Below are 13,467 nucleotides of genomic sequence, written 5' to 3'. Positions count from 1 at the left end.
TATTTTCTCACAGTTCTAGAGGCTGGAAGTCCTCAATTAAGGCATTGCCAGAATTGATTTCTTCTGAGGGAAGGATGTGTTCCAGGCCTCTCTCTGACTTATTAGATGGCCGTTTTCTCCCTGTTGTCTTCATATCATCTTCCCTCTGTATGTGTCCATGTCCACACTTCCTTTTCTTATAAGGACATCAGTCATGTTTGATTAGGGCTCACCCCAATGAACTCATATCAATTCAGTTACCTCTTTAAGGACTCTTAATAAATACAATTAGTGCTCACTTCAGCAGCACATATACTAAAATTGGAATGATACAGAGAAGATTAGCATGGTCCCTGTGCAGGGATGACACGCAAATTCGTGAAGCGTTCCACATTTTTTTTTTTCTCTTGTGGTGCTGATGTACTTTCTGGTTGTTTCAATATTTTTGTATTCTTTCTAACATATCTGTTAGTTTCCTAGCCTAATTTTTTACTTTGTTATTGTTCTCTTTTTTTTTTTTTTTTTTTTTTTTTGCCACTCACGCAGCTTGGGGGATCTTGGTTCATGAGCCGGGGGTCAGGTGAAGGAAGCTTCTGTGGTGGGAGCTCCGAGTCTGAACCACTGAACTAATAGAGAAACTTAGACCTCTGGAAATATTCACTGGAGTGAGGTCTCATGGAGGTCCTTGTCTCAGCACCAAGACCCAGCTCTACCCAACAGTCTACAAACTCCAGTGTTGAAGCCTCAGGCCAAACAACCAGTAAGACAGGAACACAATCCCACTCATAAAAATAAAAAAAAATGAGACCACAAAAAAATATGTGACAGATGAAGGAGCAAGGTAAAAACCTACAAGACCAAATAAATGAAGAGGAAACAGGCAATCAGCATGAAAAAGAATTCACAGTAATGATAGTAAAGATGATCCAGAATCTCGGAAATAGAATGGAGGCATGGATTGAGAAAATACAAGGAATGATTAACAAAGATCTAGAAGAAATAAAGAACAAACACAGATGAACAACACAACAACTGAAATGAAAAATACACTAGAAGGAATCAATAACAGAATAACTGAGGCAGAAGAACAAATAAATGAGCTGGAAGACAAAATGGTGGAAATAACTGCCAAGTAGCAGAATAAAGAAAAAACAAGGAAAAGAATTGAAGACAATCTCAGAGACCTCTGGGACAACACTAAATGCACCAATATTTGAATTATAAGGGTCCCAGGAGAAGAAGAGAAAAAGTAAGGGTCTGAGAAAATATTTGAAGAGATTATAGTTGAAAACTTCCCTAATATGGGAAAGGAAATACCCACCCAAATCCAGGAAGTGCAGAGAGTCCCATACAGGATAAACCCAAGGAGAAACACACTGAGACATATTAATCAAACTATATAAAGTTAAGTACAAAGAAAAATATTAAAAGCATCAAGGAAAAAGCAAAAAATAACATACCAGGGAATACCCATAAGGTTATCAGCAGATTTTTCAGCAGAAACTCTGCAGGCCAGAAGGGAGTGGCAGAACATACTTAAAGTGATGAAAGAGAAAAACCCACAACCAAGTTTATACTACCCAGCAAGGATCTCATTCAGATTCAATGAAGAAGTCAAAACCTTTTCAGACAAGTGAAAGCTAAGAGAATTCAGCACCACCAAACCAGCTTTACAACAAATGCTAAAGAAACTTCTCTAGGTGGGAAGCACAAGAGAAAAAAAAGACCCACAAAAACAAATCCAAAACAATTAAGAAAATGTAATAGGAACATACATATTGATAATAACCTTGATTGTAAATGGATTAAATGCCCCAACCAAAAGAAAAGACTGGCTGAATGGATACAAAAACAAGACCCATATATATGCTGTCTACAAGAGACCCACTTCAGACCTAGGGACACATACAGACTGAAAGTGAAGGGATGGAAAAAGATATTCTATGCAAATGGAAATCAAAAGAAAGCTGCAGTAGCAATACTAATATCAGATAAAATAGACTTTAAAATAAAGACTGTTACAAGAGATAAGGAGGAACACTACATAATGATCAAAGAATAAACCCAAGAAGAAGATATAACAATTATAAATGTTTATGCACCCAACATTGGAACACCTCAGTACATAAGGCAAATGCCAACAACCATGAAAGGAGAAATCGATAGTAACACAATAATAGTAGGGGACTTTAACACCCCACTTACACCAATGGACAGATCATCCATACAGAAAATAAATAAGGAAGCACAAGCTTTAAAGGACACAATAGACCAGATAGATTTAATTGATATTTATAGAACATTCCACCTGAAAGTGGCAGAATACACTTTCTTCTCAAGTGCACATGGAACATTCTCCAGGATCACATCTTGTGTCACAAATCAAGCCTTGGTAAATTTAAGAAAATTGAAATCATATCAAGCATCTTTTCCAGCCACAACGCTATGAGATTAGAAATAAATTACAGGGGGAAAAAACATAAAAAACACAAACACATGGAGGCTAAACAATATGCTACTAAATACCAAGCGATGACTGAAGAAATCAAAGAGGAAATCAAAAGATACATAGAAACAAATGACAACAAAAACACGACAACCCAAAATCTATGGGATGCAGCAAAAGCAGTTCTAAGAGGGAAGTTTATAGCAATTCAATCTCACCTCAAGAAAAATCTCAAATAAACAGTCTACCCCTACACCTAAAACAACTAGAGAAAGAAGATCAAAGAAGACCCAAAGTCAGTAGAAGGAAAGAAATCATAAAGATCAGAGCAGAAATAAAATAGTAATGAAGAAAACAATAGCAAAGATCAATAAAACTAAAAGCTGGTTCTTTGAGAAGATAAACAAAATTGATAAACCCTTAGCCAGACTCATCAAGAAAAAAAGGGAGAGGACTCAAATCAATAAAATTAGAAATGAGAAAGGAAAAATCACAACTGACACTGCAGAAATACAAAGATTTGTAAGAGAATACTACAAACAACTATATGCCAATAAAATGGACAACCATGAAGAAGTGGACAAATTCTTGGAAAGGTACAGTTTTCCAAGACTGAACCAGGAAGAATTAAAAAATATGAATAGACCTATCACAAGCAATGAAATTGAAACCGTAATTTAAAATCTTCCAACAAACAAAAGTCCAGGACCAGATGGCTTCACAGGCGAATTCTGTGGAACATTTAGAGAAGAGCTAACACTGATCCTTATAAAACTTTTCCAAAAAATTGCAGAGGGAGAAACACTCCCAAATTCATTCTATGAAGCCACCATCACCCTTAAACCAAAACCAGAAAAAGATATCACAAAAAAAGAAAATTACAGACGAATATGACTGATGAACGTAGATGCAGAAATCCTGAACAAAATACTAGCAAACAGAATCCAACAACACGTTAAAAGGATAATCCACCATGATCAAGTGAGATTTATCACAGGGATGCATGGATTCTTCAGTATATGCAAATCAATCAGTGTGATACACCACATTAATAAATTAAGGAATAAAAACCACATGATCATCTCAATAGGTGCAGAAAAAGCTTTAACAAAATTCAACACCCATTTATGATAAAATCTCTCCAGAGAATGCACATAGAGGGAACCTACCTCAACATAATAAAGGCCGTATATGACAAACCCACAGGAAGCATTATACTCAATGGTGAAAAACTGCAAACATTTCCAATAAGATCAGGAGCAAGACAAGGATGTCTGTTAAAAACTTGTTAAAAAACTTGTTATTTAACATAGTTTTGGAAGTCCTATCCATGGCAATCAGAGAAGAAAAAGAAATAAAAGTAATACAAATTGGAAAAGAAGAAGTAAAACTGTCACTCTTTGCAGATGACATGATACTATACATAGAAAATCCTAAAGATGCCCCCAGAAAACTCCTAGAACTAATCAATGAATTTCGTAAGGTTGCAGGATACAAAATTAATGCAGAGAAATCTCTGGTATTCCTATACACCAACAATGAAAAATCAGAAAGAGAAACTAAGGAAACACTCCCATTTACCATTGCAACAAAAAGAATAAAATACCTAGGCATAAACCTGCCTAAGTCTTTCTCCCTCTGCCTAAGGAGGCGAAAGACTTGTACTCAGAACACTATAAAATGCTAATGAAGGAAATCAAAGATGACATAAACAGATGGAGAAATATACCATGTTCTTGGATTGGAAGAATCAATGTTGTGAAAATGACTATACCACCCAAAGCAATCTACAGATTCAGTGCAATCCCTATCAAACTACCAATGGCATTCTTCACAGAATTAGAACAAAAAATTTTACAATTTGTATGGAAACACAAAAGACACTGAATAGCCAAAGCAATCTTGAGAAAAAAAATGGAGTTGGAGGAATCAGGCTCCCCGACTTCAAATTATACCACAGAGCTACAGTAATCAAGACAGTATGGTACTGACACGAAAACAGAGATACAGATCAGTAGTACAGGATAGAATGCCCAGAGATAAACCCACACACATATGGACACCTAACTTATGACAAAGGAGGCAAGAACATACAAAGGAGAAAAGACAGCCTCTTCAATAACTGGAGCTGGGAAAACTGGACAGCTACATGGAAAAGAATGAAATTAGAACACTCCCTAACAACATACACAAAAATAAACTCAAAATGGATTGAAGACCTAAATGTAAGACCGGACACTATAAAATCTTAGAGGAAAACGTAGGAAGAACACTCCTTGACATAAATCACAGCAAGATCTTTTTTGATCCACCTCTTAGAGTAATGGAAATAAAAATAAACAAATGGAACCTAATGAAACTTCAAAGCTTTTGCACAGCAAAGGAAACCATAAACAACAAAAAGACAGCCCTCAGAATGGGAGAAAATATTTGCAAATGAAACAACAGACAAAGGATTAATATCCAAAATATACAAACAGCTCATGGAGCTCAATATCAAAAAAACAAACAATACAATTAAAAAATGGGTGGAAGACCTAAATAGACATTTCACCAAAGAAGATGTACAGCTGGCCAGGAGGCACATGAAAAAATGCTTAACATCACTAATTATTAGAGAAATGGAAATCAAAACTACAATGAGGTTTCACTTCACACCAGTCAGAATGGCCATCATCAAAAAATCTAGAAAAATTAAATGCTGGAAAGGGTGTGGTTAAAAAGGGAACCCTCCTGCACTGTTGGTGGGAATGTAAATTGATACAATCACCATGGAAAACAGAATGGAGCTTCTTTAAAAAACTAAAATAGAACTGCCATATCACCCAGCAATCCCACTACTGGGCATATACTCTGATAAAACCACAATTCAAAAAGAGACATGTACCACAATGTTCATTGCAGCACTATTTCCAATAGCCAAGGCATGGAACCAACCTAAATGTCCATCAACAGATGAATGGATAAAGAAGATGTGTCACATATATACAATGGAATATTACTCAGTCATAAAAAGAAATGAAATTGAGTTATTTGTAGTGAGGTGGATGGACCTAGAGTCTGTCATAAAGAGTGAAGTAAGTCAGAAAGAGAAACACAAATACCATATGCTAACACATATGTATGGAACCTAAAAAAATAAAATCGGTACTGATGAACCTAGTTGCAGAGCAGAAATAAAAGATGTAGTCATAGAGAATGGACTTGAGGACACAGGGTGGGAGAGGGAAGCTGGGGTGAAGTGAAAGTAGCATCGACATATATACACTACCGAATGTAAAATAGTTAGCTAGTGGGAAGCAGCTGCATAGCACAGGGAGATCAGCTTGGTGCTTTGTGATGACCTAGAGGGGTGGGATAGGGAGGGTGGAGGGAGGCTCAAGACGCAGGGGATATGGGGACAATATGTATGCATATGGCTGATTCACATTGTTAAACAACAGAAACTAACCAATATTGTGAAGCAATTATACTCCAATAAAGATCTATTAAAAAAATAAAACAGTATGACACTGGTGTAATGATAGACGTATAGATCAGTGGAATGCAGTTGGGTTTCCAGAAATAAACTCATGCATTTATGGCCAATAAATACGTTAAATAAATAAATAAATAAATAAATAAATACAATTAAATTCTGAGGTATGCGGGTATTAGGATTGCAACATATGAATTTTTTTTTTTTTTTCAGTACGCGGGCCTCTCACTGTTGTGACCTCTCCTGTTGCGGAGCACAGGCTCCGGACGTGCAGGCTCAGCGGCCTTGGCTCACGGGCCTAGCTGCTCCGCGGCATGTGGGATCTTCCCGGACCGGGGCACGAACCCGTGTCCCCTGCATCGGCAGGTGGACTCTCAACCGCTGTGCCACCTGGGAAGCCCTACATATGAATTTTTTTAAACATCTTTATTGGGATATAGTTGCTTTACAGTGGTGTGTTAGTTTCTGCTTTAAACAAAGTGAATCAGTTATACATATACATATGTTCCCATATCTCTTCCCTCTTGCATCTCCCTCCCTCCCACCCTCCCTATCCCACCCCTCTAGGTGGTCACAAAGCACCGAGCTGATCTCCCTGTGCTATGCGGCTGCTTCCCACTAGCTATCTACCTTATGTTTGGTAGTGTATATATGTCCATGCCTCTCTCTCACTTTGTCACAGCTCACGCTTCCCCCTCCCCATATCCTCAAGTCCGTTCTCTAGTAGTTCTGTGTCTTTATTCCTGTCTTTCCCCTAGGTTCTTCATGACATTTTTTTTCCTTAAATTCCATATATATGTGTTAGCATACGGTATTTGTCTTTCTCTTTCTGACTTACTTCACTCTGTATGACAGACTCTAGGTCTATCCACCTCATTACAGATACCTCAATTTCGTTTCTTTTTATGGCTGAGTAATATTCCATTGTATATATGTGCCACTTCTTTATCCATTCATCCGATGATGGACACTTAGGTTGTTTCCATGTCCTGGCTATTGTAAATAGAGCTGCAATGAACATTTTGGTACATGACTCTTTTTTTTTTTTATACTTTTTTTTTTTTTTTTTTGCAGTACATAGGCCTCTCACTCTTGTGGCCTCTCCCGTTGTGGAGCACAGGCTCCGGACACGCAGGCTCAGCGGCCATGGCTCACGGGCCCAGCTGCTCCGCGGCATGTGGGATCTTCCCGTACCGGGGCGTGAACCCGATTCCCCTGCATCGGCAGGTGGACTCTCAACCACTGCACCACCAGGGAAGCCCCATGACTCTTTTTGAATTATGGTTTTCTCAGGGTATAAGCCCAGTAGTGGGATTGCTGGGTCATATCGTAGTTCTATTTGTAGTTTTTTAAGGAACCTCCATACTGTTCTCCATAGTGGCTGTACCAATTCACATTCCCACCAGCCGTGCAAGAGTGTCCCCTTTTCTCCACACCCTCTCCAGAATTTATTGTTTCTAGGTTTTTTGATCATAGCCATTCTGACTGGTGTGAGATGATATCTCATTGTAGTTTTGATTTGCATTTCTCTAATGATTAATGATGTTGAGAATTCTTTCATGTGTTTGTTGGCCATATGACTTTTTGATGGGACCCAATTTAGCCCATAGCATGCAATAAATAGACAAACTGTCTTAAGAGAATGGGACTTCATTGAAAAATAGCGCTATGTCTACAGCTATAATTTGTCTGGAAATTCAAATCAAAAGTTTCTTTTCCCTCCATTACCTGAATATGTCTTGAAGATTGAATTAAAATAAAAATCAGCTCCAGTTGTCTTAAGTAATTGTTCATTTTTTGTAGGTGTTACATTTTGATGGCTGATCTAGGAGTAGATCATAGGGGAGGAGAACTCTGAAGCAGGAGACAGGGTACACATCTTCCAGTTACATTATCCAGACCAGAGGCATTTTCTCCTAAATTACGTCCCACCACTATTTCTATCATAATTTCTTTGTTTCAGGTCTGTTGAGTTTCCTTCTTCTTCTTGACATCTTTCCAGAGATCACATGAACTAAAAGTAAAGTCTCTGTTCTTTGAATTCATTAATTCATTCCAAAGACATACTTCAAAGCACCCACTATATTTTTAATACCCTGGGCACATAAACTTGAATGTCAGTAACTTCTCCCTAGAAACTTACTATAATAGAGTAGAAATATTTGTAAGAGATGTGTGGCCATGTGCTATTGCAGAATAGTTGGGGGGATAGAGTAATTTTAAGGAGGAATCAGGAGATTTTGATATGTCCTTAATTTGGCATTTATTCATATGCCTTAGGAACCCTCTTCTTACCCACCCAAGAATTGTTATTTTTGTATTTCTCAGAAGTCAGTACACATTGTAGGTGCTCAATGAATGCTTGTAGAAGAATGAATAAAATCAGGTGTTATAATTCTCTTACTCAGGAATAAATGTTAAGGTACTATTCTGCAAGGTGGGCTTACTTGGGTGATCTGCCCATTCTGGGCACCAGCCCTTGTCCATCAGGGTCCACACGGGCCACATAACTATAAATCCTACTCCCAGAGGGACTTCATCAGAACAACAAAAAGGTATGTTGTAAATGACTGAACACGAGTTACAGACTTAGAACTTTATAGAATTTAGCTATTTTGAAGATGCAACAACTAAAATGTTATAGACTGGGGTTTTGAGATTAGCATTTTACTTTCTCCTTTCTAAGGAAATAGTGAAAACCTTGGTCATCTCTGGCTGAAAGAATTGTATCCATCTTGATCTCCTTCAGATTTTCAGGTTTATTACATTAGTTCTTTTGTAAGTATTCTGCCTTGTTCTGTCCTATGCCTTTTGGTGTCAAGAAGGTCACTTCTTCACAGTGGAGCCCTTTTTAATTAAAAGAAAGATTCTAAATTTGCTTTGGGTCCATTTTAAGTGCAGAGACTTCATTAATTACACCAGGAGGAGGTTTCCTAATGCTATAACATCTAGGAGCCTTTGAAAAATTAATTCGAAAAGGTGTTTCTTCCTTATTGTGCGGTTTTGTGTGAATTTGTTTCCTCTTGAGTATTCTGATGGCTGTATCTTTTTTTTTTTTTTAATCCAGATTGCTTTAGAGGATGAGGAGCCTGCTGATTTGATTGCAAATGAAATATAAGCCTCACAGCCAAGAACCATTAATACCATAACATTCTATCTGGTTTTAGCCACTAGGGAAAATTACTATTTAACAAAATGTTGAAATAAATAAATAGTAATTTATGACACCATTGTTCTCTGTTGTTGAAAACCTCACCTTTAAAAGTAGTTATCACATCTTGGAGGGAGACTCATAAAAAGAAAAAGTATTTGAGGGGTTTTCTCCAGTGGTGCTCTCCTGCTTGACTCTTTTTTCCCCCTTATTAACCCACTCCTACTGAAGCAAATATACTTCCACTTTGTTTTTTCCCAATTTCTTTCTGTATAAATACTCTTGGCTTTGAGGTAACATGAAGGAGTGAATGCTAGGTCTGAGAGTCCAGAACATAAGCAGACATGAAAACCTCATCACTAGAACATCAAAGGCTAACACAGAAAGTGCTAAAACAGAAATCAAGTTGTTTCCAGCTACCCTTTCTTGTGAGATATTTAGCATCCTGTTCAATATTTGGACACTTGGACTATTCCACAGGCTCCTCAAATCTAAAGTAGAAGTGAGTTAGAGGTAGAAACCTAAATGTGGTCCTTTAGTTATCTGAGCAAGGACATTGTCCCAGTAGATTCTCTCTCGACATGGTTTGTGCTTGGGCTCATTATGTCCTATCAGTATTTTTACTTTTTAGTTATTTATTTTTTGAACTGGTTAAAGATTTAGATCAGAATGGGGACACTGTGTAGAAGCTATTCATGAGGTTTACTTGCCAGTTTATTACAAATTGCATCCCTCTCCCCAGGAAGAACACACTCTGTTTCCTTAATCTCTTTTATAAGGGATGACAGTATATATTAACAGAGGGCAAGAATAGATCATTGGGTTTAAGTATTAATGATCATCTAATAATAAGATGTGATAGGATTATATTAGAATTGCAAAACTGGTCTATTTATTAAGAGTGGCAGGCTATCAAATTATAAGCCTCAGAGGACAGAGGAATAATTATAATCTTCTAGAAATGCAAAAAGTGAAACTCTTTTGAAAGTCAGTTTTATTATTTTACTATAAACTATGGCCAAATAAGGTTAACTCCGAAAATGTCTGCTATGTGAAAAAAAATTTTTTATTAGCATTTAGATGAGACCTCATCTTCTAACACTTTCTGGTAGTTTTTAGAAGAATTCCACCTTTTTGATATGTTCGTTATGCATAAGGATGTTAAGGTCTTATTGATAACATAGAAATTAATATGCTTTTAAAGTGTTTAATTCAGTGTTATAAAATGATTATTAGCTGCAAGTATAGTACATTCTCTAATAGCTCATTACAAAACATGTTATGGTATATATCAGTTAAAAAAGCTTTATATACAGTCTTTGACGACTTGAAAGAAAAGGCAGTGTGAGCAATAACCCTAACACAGGATCTCAAAGTGGGAATTCACATTTCATCTGGAACCTTGACTGACTACTTATAGAACTTCCTCTACAAAACTAAACAAGTCACTTCCCTGATAATAGCAGCTAACTTATTTGGATGTTCTTTGAGCCCCAGTTGAGTGACCTTCATCTGGTGTATTGTCTTCCATTATCTCCAGCCTCACTCAGCCTCACATTTGGAGTATCTTCATTTTTCTTTCTTGGCTTCTTTATCAGAGCATCTAATTTCAGCTCCTACCCTGTTTCTTCTCTTTATTTCTGAAAAATTTTGAGGAGTGTTCTTTAATAATTAGTTTAATTTATTTGTAATTTTTCAACTCATTGCATCTTGGCATCAATTCCTACCATTTTACCAAAACCATTCCTAATTGCTGGATTTGGCAGTAATTATTTTCCTGTCATTGTCTTTTTCTTTTTTCTTTTTAAAAAAGTTTTATTTTATATTGGAGTATATTTGATTAACAATGTTGTGTTAGTTTCAGGTGTATAGCAAAGTGATTCAGTTATACATATATGTATCTATTCTTTTTCAAATTCTTTTCCCATTTAGGTTGATATATGTATTTTGGATGTTGGCTTTGAAGATAAAGTACTAGACCTGTAGACCAGCTTGGTGGAGCAGGATGTCATCCCCAAATAGTGACATCTGCATCTGTGAATATTGGGGGGATTCGAAGACTCCAACACATTCACCCTAACAACTTTAGCCAAGCCCTGCACTGGTTCCTCAAGGTGGTCAAAAAATATAACTTATTTACTAATCGTGCCCTCTCTTTTTATGAAAGTGGGATTCTGTAATTACTAAACACTGTTAAAGTACAGTAATTATATTTCATTATACCAACAGGGGGATAATGAGCGTTGACTATTACCCCCAGAGTCTAGCTTCAAATTTTTGAGCTCTAGAGCATCAGTGTGGGGCTACATAATGCTAACTTCACTTCTCTCTGATCCCTACAAGGACCATACAGAGTAAAAAGAGACTGAAGTTAATGGTGCCCTAGGAGTAGGAACTGGAGAGGTTAAGAAAAGTCCTATACAGGGTAGGCAAATAAGTACATTGATGCAGTTTGACATGAATAAACAGCTTGAAAGCCCAGGAAAATTTTAAAAAGATCTAGAGAAACAACTAGTCATGGTAAATGTGGCCTCAGCCTACATTTCCATGATTAATACAGCAGAGTAAGTTAAAGAATGCCTTTGGAAGGTCACCTCGGTTTCTTGTTAGTTAAAATCAAGACATACAATTTGTCCATTTTAATAGGGCATGGTATCCTTACTATAAAATTCTATCTAGGGATAAGCAGGAAGCTTTTCATGACTAAAAAGTTATATCTAAATAAGTAGAGAGGTAGAAATCTTAATACCTGAATTATAGAGATGAAGTTGGTCTACCTTTCCTGCCCACCAATAAGACTTTGTGTCTCCCTAGGGGTATAAACCATAAGACCTGGAAGCTCTTTAATTCTGTTACCTGATCTACCTATGATGATGGTCCAGGAGTCACTACAATAAACACTGAATTAATCAGGTTCAGAGAAAGTTATTTTTACCTTAAATATATAAAAAACACAGATGACTGAAAAGATAGACTCATTTTCAGGACCCCAGGAGTATTCTCATGCCTTGAAACCTAATGAAATTTACCTTGCTGGGTTTGAGATGTTCTTGGGAACTGCAACATCTTTATTCCTTCCCAACTGGAATGGGAATATCTATTCTATACCTGTCCCACCATTGTATTTTGGGGGCAAATAACTAGTTTGTTAGTTTCACAGGCCCACAGATGGGGAAGAATTTTACACCAAGATGGAGCATAACCCAAGTCTTATTATACTTGATTTAGATAATTTAGAAGATGAGTTTTGGGACTTTTTGTGTTAATGACATTTAGATGAGATTTTTGGATTTAGAGTTGGTGCTAGAATGGGTTAAGTCTTTTGAGGAGGTTGGAAAGGGATGAATGTATTTTGTACTTGGGAAGGATATGAATTTTGGGAGACCAGGGGCAGACTATTATGGGTTGAATTCTGGTCCCCAAAAGATGTGTTGAAATCCTAAGGCATGGTACTTGTGAATGTGACCTTATTTGAAAATAGACTCTTTGCTGGATTATCCAATGACTGATTTCCTTATAAGGAGAGAGAGCTTTGGGGGCACACAGAGACATAGAGGAGACACAGGGAAGAAGACCGTGTGAAGGCGGAGGCAGATACTGGAGTTATGCTGCCACAAGACAGGAAATGCCAAGGATTGCCAGCAACTATCAGAAGCTAGAAGAGTCAAGGAGGGCATCTTCTTTAGGGCCTTCAGAGAGAATGTGGTCTTATCAACACATTCATTTCAGACTTCTAGTCCTAGAACTATTAGAGAATACATTTCTGTTGTTTTAAGTCACTTGGCCTGTGGTAATTTGTTACGGCAGTCCTAAGAAAGTAATACAAGGTAGGGTTCTATTTATATGAAGTTCTAGAAAATATAAACTAATCTATAGTGACAGAAATTAGATCAGTGGCTGGCTGGAAATATGGGGTTGGTATGTTGGGGACAGGAGGAAGGAAGAAAGGTTTACAAAGGGACGTGAGGAAATTTTGGGAGTGATGGACATACTAATTATTTTGATTGCAGCAATCGAAACAGCATAATGTGCAATTCAAATATGTGCAGTTTATTGTACATCAATTATACCTCAATAAAGCTGTTAAAAAAGTCATTTCTGGTGAGTAGAATTGGGTTTAGAATGGAATTAAGTGAGGGCTGTTGAAAGAGTAGCAACATAGAATATATTTTCCTTCTTTTATCTATGTTGCTGTTTCTTTTTTTTCTGAGAAAAAGAAAGAAAACATTGTACTTCATTAAATTCTTGGAAATTAGCTCTTAAGTGGATTTAAATGAATTAGCATTAATCTCCCATGGACACTTTTGCCATTGTCCACTTACAGCACCTTTATCCTAACATTTTGCCTTGGTTGGGTTCTATTCTCCCTTTATCAAGCTCAGTAATTGGAAGTCCATTGATAATTGCAGTCAT

General features: G+C 37.0%; 1 non-coding gene across 1 annotated transcript; it reads left to right on the top strand.

Annotated features, from left to right (window-relative positions):
* The first annotated feature begins 270 nt into the window (after positions 1–270).
* Positions 271–377, top strand: LOC116752468. Its single transcript, XR_004349534.1, has one exon. It is a non-coding gene; the product is annotated as a U6 spliceosomal RNA (small nuclear RNA).
* Positions 378–13,467: the final 13,090 nt, after the last annotated feature.

The sequence above is a fragment of the Phocoena sinus genome, chromosome 3 (assembly GCF_008692025.1).
Source record: "Phocoena sinus isolate mPhoSin1 chromosome 3, mPhoSin1.pri, whole genome shotgun sequence".
NCBI lineage: Eukaryota > Metazoa > Chordata > Mammalia > Artiodactyla > Phocoenidae > Phocoena > Phocoena sinus.
Note: the sequence above shows the minus strand (reverse complement) of the source record. Positions and strands in the feature narration are given on the sequence as shown.